Below are 15,721 nucleotides of genomic sequence, written 5' to 3' on the forward strand. Positions count from 1 at the left end.
ATTTCGGCTTCTAGCACTGTGTGGGACTTGTTCTATTAGTCCATCTACACTAACCTCCATCAGGTTGCAAATTCAATATAATTTTTTTCTGCATCTAGCTCTGAAAAAATATTTCAGCTTGTAGCAGTGTGTGGGACTTGTTCTATTAGTACATCTATACTGACCTCCATCAGGATGCAAATTCAATATAATTTTTTTCTGCATCTAACTCTGAAAAAATATTTCAGCTTGTAGCAGTGTGTGGGACTTGTTCTATTAGTCCATCTATACTGACCTCCATCAGGTTGCAAATTCAATATAATTTTTTTCTGCATCTAGCTCTGAAAAAATATTTCGGCTTCTAGCAGAGTGTGGGACTTGTTCTATTAGTCCATCTATACTAACCTCCATCAGGTTGCAAATTCAATATAATTTTTTTTTGCATCTAGCTCTGAAAAAATATTTCAGCTTGTAGCAGTGTGTGGGACTTGTTCTATTAGTACATCTATACTGACCTCCATCAGGTTGCAAATTCAATATAATTTTTTTCTGCATCTAGCTCTGAAAAAATATTTCAGCTTATAGCGGTGTGTGGGACTTGTTCTATATGTCCATCTATACTGACCTCCATCAGGTTGCAAATTCAATATAATATTTTTCTGCATCGAGCTCTGAAAAAATATTTCAGCTTGTAGCAGTGTGTGGGACTTGTTCTATTAGTCCACCTATACTAACCCCGATCAGATTGCAAATTCAATATAATTTTTTTCTGCATCTAGCTCTGAAAAAGTATTTCGGCTTCTAGCAGTGTGTGGGACTTGTTCTATTAGTCCATCTATGCTAACCTCCATCAGGTTGCAAATTCAATATAATTTTTTTCTGCATGTAGCTTTGAAAAAATATTTCAGATTGTAGCAGTGTGTGGGACTTGTTCTATTAGTCCATCTATATTAACCTCCATCAGGTTGCAAATTCAATATAATTTTTTTCTGCATCTAGCTCTGAAAAAATATTTCGGCTTGTTGCAGTGTGTGGGACTTGTTCTATTAGTCCATCTATACTGACCTCCATCAGGTTGCAAATTCAATATAATTTTTTTCTGCATCTAGTTCTGAAAAAATATTTCGGCTTGTAGCAGTGTGTGGAACTTGTTCTATTAGTCCATCTATACTAACCTCCATCAGGTTGCAAATTCAATATAATTTTTTTCTGCATCTAACTCTGAAAAAATATTTCAGCTTGTAGCAGTGTGTGGGACTTGTTCTATTAGTCCACCTATACTAACCCCCATCAGATTGCAAATTCAATATAATTTTTTTCTGCATCTAGCTCTGAAAAAGTATTTCGGCTTCTAGCAGTTTGTGGGACTTGATCTATTAGTCCATCTATGCTAACCTCCATCAGGTTGCAAATTCAATATAATTTTTTTCTGCATGTAGCTTTGAAAAAATATTTCAGATTGTAGCAGTGTGTGGGACTTGTTCTATTAGTCCATCTATATTGACCTCCATCAGGTTGCAAATTCAATATAATTTTTTTCTGCATCTAGCTCTGAAAAAATATTTCGGCTTGTTGCAGTGTGTGGGACTTGTTCTATTAGTCCATCTATACTGACCTCCATCAGGTTGCAAATTCAATATAATTTTTTTCTGCATCTAGTTCTGTAAAAATATTTCAGCTTGTAGCAGTGTGTGGGACTTGTTCTATTAGTCCATCTATACTGACCTCCATCAGGTTGCAAATTCAATATAATTTTTTTCTGCATCTAGCTCTGAAAAAATATTTCGGCTTCTAGCAGTGTGTGGGACTTGTTCTATTAGTCCATCTATACTAACCTCCATCAGGTTGCAAATTCAATATAATTTTTTTTTGCATCTAGCTCTGAAAAAATATTTCAGCTTGTAGCAGTGTGTGGGACTTGTTCTATTAGTACATCTATACTGACCTCCATCAGGTTGCAAATTCAATATAATTTTTTTCTGCATCTAGCTCTGAAAAAATATTTCAGCTTGTAGCGGTGTGTGGGACTTGTTCTATAAGTCCATCTATACTGACCTCCATCAGGTTGCAAATTCAATATAATATTTTTCTGCATCGAGCTCTGAAAAAATATTTCAGCTTGTAGCAGTGTGTGGGACTTGTTCTATTAGTCCACCTATACTAACCCCCATCAGATTGCAAATTCAATATAATTTTTTTCTGCATCTAGCTCTGAAAAATTATTTCGGCTTCTAGCAGTGTGTGGGACTTGATCTATTAGTCCATCTATGCTAACCTCCATCAGGTTGCAAATTCAATATAATTTTTTTCTGCATGTAGCTTTGAAAAAATATTTCAGATTGTAGCAGTGTGTGGGACTTGTTCTATTAGTCCATCTATATTGACCTCCATCAGGTTGCAAATTCAATATAATTTTTTTCTGCATCTAGCTCTGAAAAAATATTTCGGCTTGTTGCAGTGTGTGGGACTTGTTCTATTAGTCCATCTATACTGACCTCCATCAGGTTGCAAATTCAATAGAATTTCTTTCTGCATCTAGTTCTGAAAAAATATTTCGGCTTGTAGCAGTGTGTGGGACTTGTTCTATTAGTCCATCTATACTAACCTCCGTCAGGTTTCAAATTCAATATAATTTTTTTCTGCATCTAGCTCTGAAAAAATATTTCGGCTTCTAGCACTGTGTGGGACTTGTTCTATTAGTCCATCTATACTAACCTCCATCAGGTTGCAAATTCAATATAATTTTTTTCTGCATCTAGCTCTGAAAAACTATTTCAGCTTGTAGCAGTGTGTGGGACTTGTTCTATTAGTACATCTATACTGACCTCCATCAGGTTGCAAATTCAATATAATTTTTTTCTGCATCTAACTCTGAAAAAATATTTCAGCTTGTAGCAGTGTGTGGGACTTGTTCTATTAGTCCATCTATACTGACCTCCATCAGGTTGCAAATTCAATATAATTTTTTTCTGCATCTAGCTCTGAAAAAATATTTCGGCTTCTAGCAGTGTGTGGGACTTGTTCTATTAGTCCATCTATACTAACCTCCATCAGGTTGCAAATTCAATATAATTTTTTTTTGCATCTAGCTCTGAAAAAATATTTCAGCTTGTAGCAGTGTGTGGGACTTGTTCTATTAGTCAATCTATATTGACCTCCATCAGGTTGCAAATTCAATATAATTTTTTTCTGCATCTAGCTCTGAAAAAATATTTTGGCTTGTTGCAGTGTGTGGGACTTGTTCTATTAGTCCATCTATACTGACCTCCATCAGGTTGCAAATTCAATATAATTTTTTTCTGCATCTAGCTCTGAAAAAATATTTCGGCTTCTAGCAGTGTGTGGGACTTGTTCTATTAGTCCATCTATACTAACCTCCATCAGGTTGCAAATTCAATATAATTTTTTTTTGCATCTAGCTCTGAAAAAATATTTCAGCTTGTAGCAGTGTGTGGGACTTCTTCTATTAGTCCATCTATATTGACCTCCATCAGGTTGCAAATTCAATATAATTTTTTTCTGCATCTAGCTCTGAAAAAATATTTCGGCTTGTTGCAGTGTGTGGGACTTGTTCTATTAGTCCATCTATACTGACCTCCATCAGGTTGCAAATTCAATATAATTTTTTTCTGCATCTAGTTCTCAAAAAATATTTCGGCTTGTAGCAGTGTGTGGGACTTGTTCTATTAGTCCATCTATACTAACCTCCATCAGGTTGCAAATTCAATATAATTTTTTTCTGCATCTAACTCTGAAAAAATATTTCAGCTTGTAGCAGTGTGTGGGACTTGTTCTATTAGTCCACCTATACTAACCCCCATCAGATTGCAAATTCAATATAATTTTTTTCTGCGTCTAGCTCTGAAAAAGTATTTCGGCTTCTAGCAGTGTGTGGGACTTGATCTATTAGTCCATCTATGCTAACCTCCATCAGGTTGCAAATTCAATATAATTTTTTTCTGCATGTAGCTTTGAAAAAATATTTCAGATTGTAGCAGTGTGTGGGACTTGTTCTATTAGTCCATCTATATTGACCTCCATCAGGTTGCAAATTCAATATAATTTTTTTCTGCATCTAGCTCTGAAAAAATATTTCGGCCTGTTGCAGTGTGTGGGACTTGTTCTATTAGTCCATCTATACTGACCTCCATCAGGTTGCAAATTCAATATAATTTTTTTCTGCATCTAGTTCTGAAAAAATATTTCGGCTTGTAGCAGTGTGTGGGACTTGTTCTATTAGTCCATCTATACTAACCTCCATCAGGTTGCAAATTCAATATAATTTTTTCTGCATCTAGCTCTGAAAAAATATTTCAGCTTGTAGCAGTGTGTGGGACTTTTTCTATTAGTCCATCTATACTGACCTCCATCATGTTGCAAATTCAATATAATTTTTTTCTGCATCTAGCTCTGAAAAAATATTTCGGCTTCTAGCACTGAGTGGGACTTGTTCTATTAGTCCATCTATACTAACCTCCATCAGGTTGCAAATTCAATATAATTTTTTTCTGCATCTTGCTCTGAAAAAATATTTCAGCTTGTAGCGGTTTGTGGGACTTGTTCTATAAGTCCATCTATACTGAACTCCATCAGGTTGCAAATTCAATATAATATTTTTCTGCATCGAGCTCTGAAAAAATATTTCGGCTTGTAGCAGTGTGTGGGACTTGTTCTATTAGTCCACCTATACTAACCCCCATCAGATTGCAAATTCAATATAATTTTTTTCTGCATCTAGCTCTGAAAAAATATTTCAGCTTGTAGCAGTGTGTGGGACTTGTTCTATTAGTCCATCTATACTAACCTCCATCAGGTTGCAAATTCAATATAATTTTTTTCTGCATCTAGCTCTGAAAAAGTATTTCGGCTTCTAGCAGTGTGTGGGACTTGTTCTATTAGTCCATCTATACTAACCTCCATCAAGTTGCAAATTCAATATAATTTTTTTCTGCATCTAGCTCTGAAAAAATATTTAGGTTTCTAGCAGTGTGTGGGACTTTTTCTATTAGTCCATCTATACTAACCTCCATCAGGTTGCAAATTCAATATAATTTTTTCTGCATCTAGCTCTGAAAAAATATTTCAGCTTGTAGCAGTGTGTGGGACTTGTTCTATTAGTCCATCTATACTGACCTCCATCAGGTTGCAAATTCAATATAATATTTTTCTGCATCGAGCTCTGAAAAAATATTTCGGCTTGTAGCAGTGTGTGGGACTTGTTCTATTAGTCCACCTATACTAACCCCCATCAGATTGCAAATTCAATATAATTTTTTTCTGCATCTAGCTCTGAAAAAATATTTCAGCTTGTAGCAGTGTGTGGGACTTGTTCTATTAGTCCATCTATACTAACCTCCATCAGGTTGCAAATTCAATATAATTTTTTTCTGCATCTAGCTCTGAAAAAATATTTCAGCTTGTAGCGGTTTGTGGGACTTGTTCTATAAGTCCATCTATACTGACCTCCATCAGGTTGCAAATTCAATATAATATTTTTCTGCATCGAGCTCTGAAAAAATATTTCGGCTTGTAGCAGTGTGTGGGACTTGTTCTATTAGTCCACCTATACTAACCCCCATCAGATTGCAAATTCAATATAATTTTTTTCTGCATCTAGCTCTGAAAAAATATTTCAGCTTCTAGCAGTGTGTGGGACTTTTTCTATTAGTCCATCTATACTAACCTCCATCAGGTTGCAAATTCAATATAATTTTTTTCTGCATCTAGCTCTGAAAAAGTATTTCGGCTTCTAGCAGTGTGTGGGACTTGTTCTATTAGTCCATCTATGCTAACCTCCATCAGGTTGCAAATTCAATATAATTTTTTTCTGCATGTAGCTTTGAAAAAATATTTCAGATTGTAGCAGTGTGTGGGACTTGTTCCATTAGTCCATCTATACTGACCTCCATCAGGTTGCAAATTCAATATAATTTTTTTCTGCATCTAGCTCTGAAAAAATATTTCATCTTGTAGCAGTGTGTGGGACTTGTTCTATTAGTCCATCTATACTGACTTCCATCAGGTTGCAAATTCAGTATAATTTTTTTCTGCATCTAGCTCTGAAAAAATATTTCAGCTTGTAGCAGTGTGTGGGACTTGTTCTATTAGTCCAACTATACTGACCTCCATCAGGTTGCAAATTCAATATATTTTTTTTCTGCATCGAGCTCTGAAAAAATATTTCAGCTTCTAGCAGTGTGTGGGACTTGTTCTATTAGTCCATCTATACTAACCTCCATCAAGTTGCAAATTCAATATAATTTTTTTCTGCATCTAGCTCTGAAAAAATATTTAGGTTTCTAGCAGTGTGTGGGACTTTTTCTATTAGTCCATCTATACTAACCTCCATCAGGTTGCAAATTCAATATAATTTTTTCTGCATCTAGCTCTGAAAAAATATTTCAGCTTGTAGCAGTGTGTGGGACTTGTTCTATTAGTCCATCTATACTGACCTCCATCAGGTTGCAAATTCAATATAATTTTTTTCTGCATCTAGCTCTGAAAAAATATTTAGGCTTCTAGCAGTGTGTGGGACTTGCTCTATTAGTCCATCTATACTAACCTCAATCAGGTTGCAAATTCAATTTAATTTTTTTCTGCATCTAGGTCTGAAAAAATATTTCAGCTTGTAGCAGTGTGTGGGACTTGTTCTATAAGTCCATCTATACTAACCTCCATCAGGTTGCAAATTCAATATAATTTTTTTCTGCATTTAGCTCTGAAAAAATATTTCAGCTTGTAGCAGTGTGTGGTACTTGTTCTATTAGTACATCTATACTGACCTCCATCCGGTTGCAAATTCAATATAATTTTTTTCTCAATCTAGCTCTGAAAAAATATATCAGCTTGTAGCAGTGTGTGGGACTTGTTCTATTAGTCCATCTATACTAACCTCCATCAGGTTGCAAATTCAATATAATTTTTTTCTGCATCTAGTTCTAAAAAAATATTTAGGCTTCTAGCAGTGTGTGGGACTTGTTCTATTAGTCCATCTATACTAACCTCCATCAGGTTGCAAATTCAATATAATTTTTTTCTGCATCTAGCTCTGAAAAAATATTTCAGCTTGTAGCAGTGTGTGGGACTTGTTCTATTAGTCCATCTATACTGACCTCCATCAGGTTGCAAGTTCAATATAATTTTTTTCTGCATCTAGCTCTGAAAAAATATTTCAGCTTGTAGCAGTGTGTGAGACTTGTTCTATTAGTCCATCTATACTGACCTCCATCAGGTTGCAAATTCAATATAATTTTTTTCTGCATCTAGCTCTGAAAAATTATTTCAGCTTGTAGCAGTGTGTGGGACTTGTTCTATTAGTCCATCTATACTGACCTCCATCAGGTTGCAAATTCAATATAAATTTTTTCTGCATCTAGCTCTGAAAAAATATTTCGGCTTGTAGCAGTGTGTGGGACTTGTTCTATTAGTCCACCTATACTAACCCCCATCAGGTTGCAAATTCAAAATATTTTTTTTCTGCATCTAGCTCTGAAAAAATATTTCAGCTTGTAGCAGTGTGTGGGACTTGTTCTATGAGTCCATCTATACTGACCTCCATCAGGTTGCAAATTCAATATAATTTTTTTCTGCATCTACCTCTGAAAAAGTATTTCGGCCTCTAGCAGTGTGTGGGACTTGTTCTATTAGTCCATGTATACTAACCTCCATCAGGTTGCAAATTCAATATAATTTTTTTCTGCATCTAGCTCTGAAAAAATATTTCACCTTGTAGCAGTGTGTGGGACATGTTCTATTAGTACATCTATACTGACCTCCATCAGGTTGCAAATTCAATATAATTTTTTTCTGCATCTAGCTCTGAAAAAATATTTCAGCTTGTAGCAGTGTGTGGGACTTGTTCTATTAGTCCATCTATACTGACCTCCATCAGGTTGCAAATTCAATATAATTTTTTTCTACATCGTGCTCTGAAAAAATATTTAGGCTTGTAGCAGTGTGTGGGACTTGTTCTATTAGTCCATCTATACTGACCTCCATCAGGTTGCAAATTCAATATAATTTTTTTCTGCATCTAGCTCTGAAAAAATATTTCAGCTTGTAGCAGTGTGTGGGACTTGTTCTATTAGTACATCTATACTAACCTCCATCAAGTTGCAAATTCAATATATTTTTTTTCTGCATCTAGCTCTGAAAAAATATTTAGATTTCTAGCAGTGTGTGGGACTTTTTCTATTAGTCCATCCATGCTAACCTCCATCAGGTTGCAAATTCAATATAATTTTTTTCTGCATGTAGCTTTGAAAAAATATTTTAGCTTGTAGCAGTGTGTGGGACTTGTTCTATTAGTCCATCTATACTAACTTCTATCAGGTTGCAAATTCAATATAATTTTTTTCTGCATCGAGCTCTGAAAAAATATTTCAGCTTGTAGTAGTGTGTGGGACTTGTTCTATTAGTCCATCTATACTGACCTCCATCAAGTTGCAAATTCAATATAATTTTTTTCTGCATCTAGCTCTGAAAAAATATTTCGGCTTCTAGCAGTGTGTGGGACTTGTTCTATTAGTCCATCTATACTAACCTCCATCAGGTTGCAAATTCAATATAATTTTTTTCTGCATCTAGCTCTGAAAAAATATTTCAGCTTGTAGCAGTGTGTGGGACTTGTTCTATTAGAACATCTATACTGGCCTCCATCAGGATGCTAATTCAATATAATTTTTTTCTGCATCTACCTCCGAAAAAATATTTCAGCTTGTAGCAGTGTGTGGGATTTGTTCTATTAGTCCATCTATACTGACCTCCATCAGGTTGCAAATTCAATATAATTTTTTTCTGCATCTAGCTCTGAAAAAATATTTCATCTTGTAGCAGTGTGTGGGACTTGTTCTATTAGTCCATCTATACTGACCTCCATCAGGTTGCAAATTCAATATAATTTTTTTCTGCATCGAGCTCTGAAAAAATATTTAGGCTTCTAGCAGTGTGTGGGACTTGTTCTATTAGTCCATCTATACTAATCTCCATCAGGTTGCAAATTCAATATAATTTTTTTCTGCATGTAGCTTTGAAAAAATATTTCAGCTTGTAGCAGTGTGTGGGACTTGTTCTATTAGTCCATCTATACTAACCTCCATCAGGTTGCAAATTCAATATAATTTTTTTCTGCATCTAGCTCTGAAAAAATAGTTCGGCTTGTAGCAGTGTGTGGGACTTGTTCTATTAGTCCATCTATAGTAACCTCCATCAGGTTGCAAATTCAATATAATTTTTTTCTGCATCGAGCTCTGAAAAAATATTTCAGCTTGTAGCAGTGTGTGGGACTTGTTCTATTAGTCCATCTATACTGACCTCCATCAAGTTGAAAATTCAATATAATTTTTTTCTGCATCTAGCTCTGAAAAAATATTTCGGCTTCTAGCAGTGTGTGGGACTTGTTCTATTAGTCCATCTATACTAACCTTCATCAGGTTGCAAATTCAATATAATTTTTTTCTGCATCTAGCTCTGAAAAAATATTTCAGCTTGTAGCAGTTTGTGGGACTTGTTCTATTAGAACATCTATACTAGCCTCCATCAGGATGCAACTTCAATATAATTTTTTTCTGCATCTACCTCCGAAAAAATATTTCAGCTTGTAGCAGTGTGTGGGACTTGTTCTATTAGTCCATCTATACTGACCTCCATCAGGTTGCAAATTCAATATAATTTTTTTCTGCATCTAGCTCTGAAAAAATAGTTCAGCTTGTAGCAGTGTGTGGGACTTGTTCTATTAGTCCATCTATACTAACCTCCATCAGGTTGCAAATTCAATATAATTTTTTTGTGCATGTAGCTTTGAAAAAATATTTCAGCTTGTAGCAGTGTGTGGAACTTGTTCTATTCGTCCATCTGTACTGACCTCCATCAGGTTGCAAATTCAATATAATTTTTTTCTGCATCTAGCTCTGAAAAAATAATTAAGCTTGTAGCAGTGTGTGGGACTTGTTCTATTAATCCATCTATACTAACCTCCATCAAGTGGCAAATTCAATATAATTTTTTTCTGCATCGAGCTCTGAAAAAATATTTCAGCTTGTAGCAGTGTGTGGGACTTGTTCTATTAGAACATCTATACTGGCCTCCATCAGGATGCTTATTCAATATAATTTTTTCTGCATCTACCTCCGAAAAAATATTTCAGCTTGTAGCAGTGTGTGGGACTTGTTCTATTAGTCCATCTATACTGACCTCCATCATTTTGCAAATTCAATATAATTTTTTTCTGCATCTAGCTCTGAAAAAATATTTCAGCTTGTAGCAGTGTGTGGGACTTGTTCTATTAGTCCATCTATACTAACCTCCATCAGGTTGCAAATTCAATATAATTTTTTTGTGCATGTAGCTTTGAAAAAATATTTCAGCTTGTAGCAGTGTGTGGGACTTGTTCTATTAATCCATCTATACTGACCTCCATCAGGTTGCAAATTCAATATAATTTTTTTCTGCATCTAGCTCCGAAAAAATATTTCAGCTTGTAGCAGTGTGTGGGACTTGTTCTATTAGTCCATCTATACTGACCTCCATCATGTTGCAAATTCAATATAATTTTTTTCTGCATCTAGCTCTAAAAAAATATTTCATCTTGTAGCAGTGTGTGGGACTTGTTCTATTAGTCCATCTATACTGACCTCCATCAGGTTGCAAATTCAATATAATTTTTTTCTGCATCGAGCTCTGAAAAAATATTTAGGCTTCTAGCAGTGTGTGGGACTTGTTCTATTAGTCCATCTATACTAATCTCCATCAGGTTGCAAATTCAATATAATTTTTTTCTGCATGTAGCTTTGAAAAAATATTTCAGCTTGTAGCAGTGTGTGGGACTTGTTCTATTAGTCCATCTATACTAACCTCCATCAGATTGCAAATTCAATATAATTTTTTTCTGCATCTAGCTCTGAAAAAATATTTCAGCTTGTTGCAGTGTGTGGGACTTGTTCTATTAGTCCATCTATACTGACCTCCATCAGGTTGCAAATTCAAAATAATTATTTTCTGCATCTAGCTCTGAAAAAATATTTCAGCTTGTAGCAGTGTGTGGGACTTGTTCTATTAGTCCATCTATACTGACCTCCATCAGGTTGCAAATTCAATATAATTTTTTTCTGCATCTAGCTCTGAAAAAATAGTTCGGCTTCTAGCAGTGTGTGGGACTTATTCTATTAGTCCATCTATAGTAACCTCCATCAGGTTGCAAATTCAATATAATTTTTTTCTGCATCGAGCTCTGAAAAAATATTTCAGCTTGTAGCAGTGTGTGGCACTTGTTCTATTACTCCATCTATACTGACCTCCATCAAGTTGCAAATTCAATATAATTTTTTTCTGCATCTAGCTCTGAAAAAATATTTCGGCTTCTAGCAGTGTGTGGGACTTGTTCTATTAGTCCATCTATACTAACCTCCATCAGGTTGCAAATTCAATATAATTTTTTTCTGCATCTAGCTCTGAAAAAATATTTCAGCTTGTAGCAGTTTGTGGTGCTTGTTCTATTAGAACATCTATACTGGCCTCCATCAGGATGCAAATTCAATATAATTTTTTTCTGCATCTACCTCCGAAAAAATATTTCAGCTTGTAGCAGTGTGTGGGACTTGTTCTATTAGTCCGTCTATACTAACCTCCATCAGGTTGCAAATTCAATATAATTTTTTTGTGCATGAAGCTTTGAAAAAATATTTCAGCTTGAAGCAGTGTGTGGGACTTGTTCTATTAGTCCATCTATACTAACCTCCATCAGGTTGCAAATTCAATATAATTTTTTTGTGCATGTAGCTTTGAAAAAATATTTCAGCTTGTAGCAGTGTGTGGGACTTGTTCTATTAGTCCATCTGTACTGACCTCCATCAGGTTGCAAATTCAATATAATTTTTTTCTGCATCTAGCTCTGAAAAAATAATTAAGCTTGTAGCAGTGTGTGGGACTTGTTCTATTAATACATCTATACTGACCTCCATCAGGTACCAAATTCAATATAATTTTTTTCTGCATCTAGCTCTGAAAAAATATTTCAGCTTGTAGCAGTGTGTGGGACTTGTTCTATTAGTCCATCTATACTGACCTCCATCAGGTTGCAAATTCAATATAATTTTTTTCTGCATCGAGCTCTGAAAAAATATTTAGACTTCTAGCAGTGTGTGGGACTTGTTCTATTAGTCCATCTATACTAATCTCCATCAGGTTCCAAATTCAATATAATTTTTTTCTGCATGTAGCTTTGAAAAAATATTTCTGCTTGTAGCAGTGTGTGGGACTTGTTCTATTAGTCCATCTATACTGACATCCATCAGGTTGCAAATTCAATATAATTTTTTTCTGCATCTAGCTCTGATAAAATATTTCGGCTTGTAGCAGTGTGTGGGACTTGTTCTATTAGTCCATCTATACTAACCTCCATCAAGTGGCAAATTCAATATAATTTTTTTCTGCATCGAGCTCTGAAAAAATATTTCAGCTTGTAGCAGTGTGTGGGACTTGTTCTATTAGAACATCTATACTGGCCTCCATCAGGATGCTTATTCAATATAATTTTTTCTGCATCTACCTCCGAAAAAATATTTCAGCTTGTAGCAGTGTGTGGGACTTGTTCTATTAGTCCATCTATACTGACCTCCATCATTTTGCAAATTCAATATAATTTTTTTCTGCATCTAGCTCTGAAAAAATATTTCAGCTTGTAGCAGTGTGTGGGACTTGTTCTATTAGTCCATCTATACTAACCTCCATCAGGTTGCAAATTCAATATAATTTTTTTGTGCATGTAGCTTTGAAAAAATATTTCAGCTTGTAGCAGTGTGTAGGACTTGTTCTATTAATCCATCTATACTGACCTCCATCAGGTTGCAAATTCAATATAATTTTTTTCTGCATCTAGCTCCGAAAAAATATTTCAGCTTGTAGCAGTGTGTGGGACTTGTTCTATTAGTCCATCTATACTGACCTCCATCATGTTGCAAATTCAATATAATTTTTTTCTGCATCTAGCTCTAAAAAAATATTTCATCTTGTAGCAGTGTGTGGGACTTGTTCTATTAGTCCATCTATACTGACCTCCATCAGGTTGCAAATTCAATATAATTTTTTTCTGCATCGAGCTCTGAAAAAATATTTAGGCTTCTAGCAGTGTGTGGGACTTGTTCTATTACTCCATCTATACTAATCTCCATCAGGTTGCAAATTCAATATAATTTTTTTCTGCATGTAGCTTTGAAAAAATATTTCAGCTTGTAGCAGTGTGTGGGACTTGTTCTATTAGTCCATCTATACTAACCTCCATCAGATTGCAAATTCAATATAATTTTGTTCTGCATCTAGCTCTGAAAAAATATTTCAGCTTGTTGCAGTGTGTGGGACTTGTTCTATTAGTCCATCTATACTGACCTCCATCAGGTTGCAAATTCAAAATAATTATTTTCTGCATCTAGCTCTGAAAAAATATTTCAGCTTGTAGCAGTGTGTGGGACTTGTTCTATTAGTCCATCTATACTGACCTCCATCAGGTTGCAAATTCAATATAATTTTTTTCTGCATCTAGCTCTGAAAAAATAGTTCGGCTTGTAGCAGTGTGTGGGACTTATTCTATTAGTCCATCTATAGTAACCTCCATCAGGTTGCAAATTCAATATAGTTTTTTTCTGCATCGAGCTCTGAAAAAATATTTCAGCTTGTAGCAGTGTGTGGGACTTGTTCTATTAGTCCATCTATACTGACCTCCATCAAGTTGCAAATTCAATATAATTTTTTTCTGCATCTAGCTCTGAAAAAATATTTCGGCTTCTAGCAGTGTGTGGGACTTGTTCTATTAGTCGATCTATACTAACCTCCATCAGGTTGCAAATTCAATATAATTTTTTTCTGCATCTAGCTCTGAAAAAATATTTCAGCTTGTAGCAGTTTGTGGGGCTTGTTCTATTAGAACATCTATACTGGCCTCCATCAGGATGCAAATTCAATATAATTTTTTTCTGCATCTACCTCTGAAAAAATATTTCAGCTTGTAGCAGTGTGTGGGACTTGTTCTATTAGTCCATCTATACTAACCTCCATCAGGTTGCAAATTCAATATAATTTTTTTGTGCATGTAGCTTTGAAAAAATATTTCAGCTTGTAGCAGTGTGTGGGACTTGTTCTATTAGTCCATCTGTACTGACCTCCGTCAGGTTGCAAATTCAATATAATTTTTTTCTGCATCTAGCTCCGAAAAAATAATTAAGCTTGTAGGAGTGTGTGGGACTTGTTCTATTAATCCATCTATACTGACCTCCATCGGGTTGCAAATTCAATATAATTTTTTTCTGCATCTAGCTCTGAAAAAATATTTTAGCTTGTAGCAGTGTGTGGGACTTGTTCTATTAGTCCATCTATACTGACCTCCATCTAGTTGCAAATTCAATATAATTTTTTTCTGCATCTAGCTCTGAAAAAATATTTCGGCTTGTAGCAGTGTGTGGGACTTGTTCTATTAGTCCATCTATACTAACCTCCATCAGGTTGCAAATTCAATATAATTTTTTTCTGCATCTAGCTCTGAAAAAATATTTCAGCTTGTTGCAGTGTTTGGGACTTGTTCTATTAGTCCATCTATACTGACCTCCTTCAGGTTGCAAATTCAATATAATTTTTTTCTACATCTAGCTCTGAAAAAATATTTCAGCTTGTAGCAGTGTGTGGGACTTGTTCTATTAGTCCATCTATACTAACCTCCATCAGGTTGCAAATTCAATATAATTTTTTTCTGCATCTAGCTCTAAAAAAATATTTAGGCTTCTAGCAGTGTGTGGGACTTGTTCTATTAGTCCATCTATACTGACCTCCATCAGGTTGCAAATTCAATATAATTTTTTTCTGCATCTAGCTCTAAAAAAATATTTCAGCTTGTAGCAGTTAGTGGGACTTGTTCTATTAGTCCATCTATACTAACCTCCATCAGGTTGCAAATTCAATATAATTTTTTTCTGCATCTAGCTCTGAAAAAATATTTCAGCTTGTAGCAGTGTGTGGGACTTGTTCTATTAGTCCGTCTATACTAACCTCCATCAGGTTGCAAATTCAATATAATTTTTTTCTACATCTAGCTCTGAAAAAATATTTCAGCTTGTAGCAGTGTGTGGGACTTGTTCTATTAGTCCATCAATACTGACCTCCATCAGGTTGCAAGTTCAATATAATTTTTTTCTGCATCTAGCTCTGAAAAAATATTTCAGCTTGTAGCAGTGTTTGGGACTTGTTCTATTAGTCCATCTATACTGACCTCCATCAGGTTGCAAATTCAATATAATTTTTTTCTGCATCTAGCTCTGAAAAATTATTTCAGCTTGTAGCAGTATGTGGGACTTGTTCTATTAGTCCATCTATACTGACCTACATCAGGTTGCAAATTCAATATAAATTTTTTCTGCATCTAGCTCTGAAAAAATATTTCGGCTTGTAGCAGTGTGTGGGACTTGTTCTATTAGTCCATCTATACTAAGCTCCATCAGGTTGCAAATTCAATATAATTTTTTTCTGCATCTATCTCTGAAAAAATATTTCAGCTTGTAGCAGTGTGTGGGACTTGTTCTATTAGTCCATCTATATTGACCTCCATCAGGTTGCAAATTCAATATAATTTTTTTCTGCATCTAGCTCTTAAAAAATATTTCGGCTTCTAGCAGTGTGTGGGACTTGTTCTATTAGTCCATCTATAATAACCTACATCAGGTTGCAAATTCAATATAATTTTTTTCTGCAACTGGCTCTGAAA

Source organism: Phyllobates terribilis, unplaced genomic scaffold, assembly GCF_046119375.1.
Source record: "Phyllobates terribilis strain yellow unplaced genomic scaffold, ASM4611937v1 Scaffold_6__1_contigs__length_29720123, whole genome shotgun sequence".
Taxonomy (NCBI): Eukaryota; Metazoa; Chordata; class Amphibia; order Anura; family Dendrobatidae; genus Phyllobates; species Phyllobates terribilis.